The sequence below is a fragment of the Tupaia chinensis genome, unplaced genomic scaffold (genome assembly GCF_000334495.1).
Source record: "Tupaia chinensis unplaced genomic scaffold, TupChi_1.0 Scaffold000295_1, whole genome shotgun sequence".
Lineage (NCBI taxonomy): Eukaryota > Metazoa > Chordata > Mammalia > Scandentia > Tupaiidae > Tupaia > Tupaia belangeri.
The window spans coordinates 171,644-178,127 of record NW_006159783.1 but is presented as its reverse complement, the minus strand read 5'-3'; the positions used below and the strand labels follow the sequence as shown (position 1 = coordinate 178,127).

General features: G+C 50.6%; 1 pseudogene; it reads left to right on the top strand.

The window, feature by feature from the left end:
• The first annotated feature begins 4,857 nt into the window (after positions 1 to 4,857).
• Positions 4,858 to 6,484, top strand: part of LOC102501670 (olfactory receptor 11L1-like) — a 2,006-nt pseudogene continuing 379 nt past the window's right edge.

The window sequence follows — 6,484 nt, the reverse complement described above, 5'->3', positions numbered from 1 at the left end:
CTTTTTTTTCCTTTTTTTTTTTTTTTTTTTTTTTCTTTCCCTCCAGGTCAAGAAATTTCATCCAGTTCTAATCAGGTAATGAAACAGTCAAACAAACAAATGAAACGTCTGAACAAACCTTCATTACCTTTGAAAAATGTCAAAAAATAGATGATTTTTATTCAAGTGTAGCATCCATCTTCTTTTAGTTGAAATTTCAAATGTACTTTAAAAACCTTTTGAACTTTAAATAATTTAGTTGGTAATTTTAATACAGGAATAAAAGAATAAAAAATTTAAAAAGTATTTTAATTAATTTAGATAATTCAAAAATTCTTGTGGAGATCCCAATTCTGCTGTCTTGTTATTTTACATTTCAAAGTTATAACAAAAGCAGATGAAATTAAGTAAATTTGACTACCACAGAACAGTAATTCTTTTTAGTTTTCCACATTTTTACCAGTCCTTATGTTCAAGAATGAGCATTTATATTTACGAACATGGTGGACATCAACAACATGGAAATATTTTTTTCTTTTAATATTATACCATGAGCATTTATTGATCTAATTAGAATACATCGTTGTTTTAATTTTTCTCTCTTTCACACTCTGTGAAATTAAAATGGCTTGAAGTACAGGGACCAGCAGTTAACGTAATGGCTATGTCACTGAACTCCCATGTAGTTGACGGCGGTTCGAGTCCCAGACCCAGTGGCTTAAACTCACGCCGGGCGCGTGTGCGTGTGTGCCCAAGATCCCGAGAGGAGAATGGAGGAGAAGGGATTGTGGCGTGGCCATCCCCCCTGGGGGGTGATTTCTCATTTTCTGTCTCTCTGTCTCTGTCTTTCTGGAGAGACAGGTGTCCTATAGCAAAAACCTCTCCAAAAAAAAAAATGGCTTTCAAGTCTAGACTTTATTTTATCTTATAAAATGTGTTGCACTATAGCTAGGGTAATTACTTATTGAGGTCCGACTGGTACGCATGTCGCCATCTCTGCGTGTGACCGGAAGCATGGAAATACTTTCTCCAGAGAGCAGGGATGATAGCGCCCTTCTTCCTCCATTGTGGTTGAAGCGGCAGCAGAATGGGCCTGTCCCGTGGGCACAGTTTGTGTTGAGACAGGCGTGAGGTCCGGGGCCGCGCCAGGCCCCTCTGCGGCAGGACGCCCCGGACGGCAGCTTGGAGGAGGTGTGCTACACGGTCATCAGGCACAGCCCGCCGCGCACGCCCTCGCGCAGCTCCAGCGACCAGGCCTGCGCTGCCGTCTTCCGCGCTCCCCTGGGGGAGCTCAGTCTGGGAGAAACCCTGTGCGACTGCATAGGAAAACTTCAAAAGTTTCTGCCGATGAAGTTTAAAGACGCGGCGACGGTAAACGCACCCCCGTGACGGCACGAACAGCGTCTCCTGGACTCTTCTCCACGATTTGCAGTCGCCCAGACCTCCAAGACCTGCGTCTTTCCTCCTGGAAGGGTCTCTGCGTAGCGTCCTCCTGCTCAGCGCCCTGCAGGGACCACAGGCGGCGGCCCATGGCCCTTGGTGTAGACAGGGTGGACAAGCGGCCCGGCCCACAGCCCCGCCCCAGCCCCAGCCCTCCCCGGAGACTGGGAGCCCCTGCGGGTCCCCGGGACCGCGCTGAGCTGGCCTGCATTGGTCCCACCGGGCCGCGCCTTAGCCCTGAGGGCCCCTGGGCTGCAGACTGTCATTTACCAGTGAACCGGGAAGATCACAGCCAAGCCTAGATCTTTGCCGACTCCACTTCGCCTTGTCCAAGTATTGGAGATCCTCACTGATAAAATTGTGGTAATAGTTTAACAGCCACTGCAGGAATTTTAATGAAGTACTGATGTGGAAGGATGGCTAACGCTAGCTGCCTGGTTAGGCAGATGGGCAGTTAGACGACAAATGGGTGGGTGGGTACAGGAGACTGCAGTTGTGTTCAGTGAAATCTTGACAGAGTTTGCAGAATTAGTATTAAAATTTTCCAGGCAAAAGAGAATACTTCATATGATTAAAGTCACGACTTCAGGGATTACCATGTAGAGCGATTTTGCTTTCACTGAGGTCTTTTCAAATCTGGCTGTCACAATTCCCCATGTTAACAGTTCTCTGCTCGTTGTTCATTTTAAATTGGGTCTCATGGCAGTTCTCATAAAAAATTAAAGAAGCTAAGCTAAAAAAAAAAATAGATAAGTGAAAAGACCATTTTTCCAAATGGCATTGTTATTTCACGAAAAGAATCTGTGGGCAGAGCTGTGTCAAGAAATCCTCACCATGCCTCCCCCCTTCCGAGCAAATCAACGCATGTGGAGTAAATGACACTATGCTTGCATCCTTTAGCTATTCCTTCAAAGCTGAGAAGTAGAACTCTCGAAATGGTCTGCTTTCAGACCAAGAGAAGCACCACGCTTCAATCTGAATCCATGTTGTGAGGTCTAGGAATGGGGTGTCAGGTACTGAGAGAGGTATGGGAACACAATGGAGGGGCCCAACAAATGGGCCACAGGGACTGCTCAGTGGCCACGTCTCAGAGGGGCCTGTCAGGCAGAGAGGAGGCAGGTCCTGGGTCGTCAGAAGGAGTCTGAGAAAGTGGGAGTGCTGGAGAAGAATGGCCGACTGAGGTGGAGCAGCAGTGGAGGGCAGGAAAGTGGGCCAAGTAAGCTGCCAAGGCTCTGGCTCTTTTCTCTTTAAGAAGTGGTGTATTGGGGGCTGCAGGTGGTGTGGTGGTTAGGGCACTGGACTTCCACATGGCTGACTGGGGGTCGAGTCCTGGACGTGGTGGCTTGAAAATCACTCTGGGCGCACATGCGTGTGTGTCCAAAGTCTCAGGAGGAAAATAGCGAAGAAGGGATTGCGGCATGGCCGTCCCTCTGCGAGTGACTTCTCACTTTCCCTCTCACTGTCCTTCTCTGACTGTCTCTGGTGAATGCACTCACCCTATGGCAAAAATCTTTAAAAAAAGAAAGAAATGAAGTATTATGTTGTTCAATAAATGTGACACATCAATGTGCATTTTTTTTAACTCTTTAAAAATTTTTAGACATGGTCTCACTGTCTGGTCCTACTGCCTTGGCCTCCCGGCAGGGACAGAGGTGTGCACCTGTTAGGCCGAGTTAGCATAATCAACGCCATGTTAGGAATGCTGGGGAAGTTAGCTTAATCACTACCCTGTTGAGTCTTCAGGGACGGAGCCCACTTTGTTAGGGCCTCAAGGACGGGAACCAGGAGTCTGGGAACTCTCAGATAAGTGGAAAACGGGAGGGCCCAGCACCTCCGAGGCAAGGTCATCCAAATCCTTAGCTGAGAGCCCTTATCTAGACCTAAGCAGGTGGTGAGAGCTGGACCCTCGCGTCTCATACCCCCCCTTCCTTTGTGTGTTACAGTCTAGAGAACATCCTGAACTATAAAAGATCCCTTTACCTTAGGCTCGGGGTCCTTGTGAAGGCCCGCTGCAATGGGCTGAAACTTGGACCCCAGCTAGCTGGAAAAATAAAAGCCTCTTTTGCAGTTGCATTGTCGTTGTCTTTTCTGTGTCTCCATCAGTTAGACCGATCTCTGGACCCTTACACACCGTGCAGGTCTTTCTAGACAGCTGTCACTGCTCAGACCAGCCTTGCTCTCAGCCCTCCTCCCTCGGCTCATGGGATGACAAGCCATGGCCGCTTTGTTAAGGTGTCATTTTCACCCAGTGTAACTGTTCATGGTCACATGCAGATAGTATTCCCAGTGATTTTATTCAAGTTTGAGAGGAGAAACCACACAGCAGACACGGTGCAGTAGGACAGAGAAAGAGGAAACAGCTGAGCAGCAGGGAAGTCGGTCCCGGGAGTCAGTGAACTGTGGTCACAAACCCTCCTCAGTGCACGTGTTTCCAGGGTAAGATGTGGCGCCCTTCAGAAATGTCTCATTGGCTGCTTCACTGAGTAGGCCCCTGTGGACCTGGGGGACTGCAAGACCAGTGCAATCTTGTTGAGCACCTGGCGCTTCTTCCAGGGAGCGGTGACCTAGGTGGTGAGCAGTGATCGGATTCTGGGTGTATTTTCAGATGGAGCCAGAAGCTCTTGATTAAAACAAAAACATAGATATTGGATATGACACAAGAGCCGAAATGAAGGTTCCTGCCTGAGCAGATGGGAGGATGGATGGCCACTGGCAGGTTGGTGGCACCGGGAGTCTGGCTGCTAGGCCAGCAGTGCCCTGGGACGGCAGAGCAGGTGGAGCAGAGCTGCCTGCACAGAGCGGCGTGCTGGGACTGGGCAGCGTCCTGGAGGCTCGCGTTAGAGCTGGACACACGAGGTCAGGGCTGAGCCGAGGATCGAGTTTAAAGTCAACAGAGCCTGAAACCCTGGAGGACAATAGGGCAGAGCCCCCAGAGCCCAGCCTTGAGGTGAGGGAGGTTAAGGAAAGTGAAATGCCAGGGCTTAGCTGAACTCAGAGAGCAGGCATCCTGTCATCCTGGTGTCACACAACAGGAGTTGATCCACGGAGAGGGAGCAAGCATGAGAAGGATCCGGATAATTAGTCACGCAGATAGTGTGGGAGATGATCAGAGGCCCACGGGGCATCTGGACCTGGTCTCCTCCTGGTTGTCTTCTGCAAAGGGAGAGAAGCCCGGCCTTCCGTGATCGCAGAATGGTGGCCCTTACTGGCTGCAGGACTAGGGGAGCCCTTGGCACGTGGGTCACAAAGGGACAGCTTTGCAGGCATCCCCACAACCAGCCTGGGGGTGGGGACACATGGGGACAGAGGGCGGGGTGCCTGGGAGTCAGCATGTGGCCTGGCCTTTCTGCTCAAGGAGTCCAGTTCCTGCAGAAGGAGGATTGAGAGGGAGGGAGGGAGTAGAGAGAGCAGGGCTGAGCAGAGTGCTTAGAGGAGGGAATGGAGGATGGGCGACTACTCAGAGCGGACAGTGCCCTTTACTGGCTGCGACTTGTGAATGGCCCTGTTTCTGGTTCCCACCTGGACTGCACAGAGGTTCAGGGGCCACCAGGATTTACCCAGAGTGCGCTGATGGTGCACGGCTGTGGGGCTGAGCTCCAGCCGGTCTCATTGGTGAGAAAGGCGCTGAGGGAGGGAGGTGTGTGACACCGGCCAGCGCCAGCCTCTCGTGGACGCAGGGACACGCAGACACAGGAGGACGCACACGCAGCAAACACTGACAAGTGCTATTTGAGAGAAGAGTGAACTTTCAAGGTCACATGGAAGGCATGTTATGTCAGCATCCTCTCTCAGGCAAAGCCTGTGTATGAGAAAAGAAAAACATTCACTTCTATATGTGCATTTTTTTAAAGAATTATTTTATTTAACTTATTTATTTATTTTAATTTGACCAGAGAGGGACAGAATGAGAGAGAAAGGAGAAAAGCAAGCCGCCAGGTCCAGGGCTAACTGCAGTCATCCATGTGGGAGTCCAATGCCCTAACCACCACACCACCTGCCGGACTCCTGTGCATGAATTTTTTTTTTTTTTGGAGAGGTTTTTCGCTATAGGGTGCGTGCGCTTGCCAGACAGACAGAGAGAGACATAGAGACAGAAAGCGAGAAATCACCCCCCAGGGGGGATGGTCATGCCGCAATCCCTTCTCCTCCATTCTCCTCTCGGGATCTTGGGCACACACGCACATGCGCCCGGCGTGAGTTTAAGCCACCGGGTCCGGGACGCGAACTGCGGTCAACTACGTGGGAGTCCAACGACATAGCCATTACGCTAACTGCTGGTTCCCTGTGCATGGATTTTTTAAGAAAAGATGTTATTGTTAGTTTTTGGGTCTTTTCCTCCAGATTTGTTGAGGTATAAAAGACAAAACTGTACATACTTAATATGTACAACTTGGTGTTTTGATTATAAAATATATGCATATCTATTATGAAGAAATCATCATGATCAATCTAATGATCATGTCCTTACACAAACAGTGTGTGTGTGAGCGTGTGTAAGAACATACGGACTCATTAACCGGGTCACTGAGTTCCAGCTGCTTGGGTTCCAGCGGCTCCGAGAGTGGCAGGCCTCGCCGTTCGTCCTCTTGTCCGTCTACCTGCTCACTGTCACAGGGAACCTGGCCGTCATCGCTGTGGTGCGGCAGGACCGGCGGCTGCACTCGCCATGTACTCGCTGCTCCAGCACCTCTCCTTCCTGGAGGTCGGGTACACGTCCACCATCGTGCCCCTGCTGCTGGCCGGCCTGCTCTCCGGGGGCCAGGCCATCTCCTTCTCTGCCTGCATCACGCAGCTCTACTTCTTCGTCTTCCTCGGGGCCACCGAGTGCTTCCTCCTGGCCATGATGGCCTACGACCGCTTCCTGGCCATCTGCCGCCCACTCCACTACTCCGTCCTCATGAGTCCTGAGACCTGCACCTGGCTGGTCATCCTGTGGCTCCCGTCTGGCTGTTGTCACCATCTACTATGGGACCATGATCTCCATGTATGTGCGTCCCAATGCCCACCTGTCACCTGAGATCAACAAGATCATTTCTGTCTTCTACACAGTGGTCACCCCACTGCT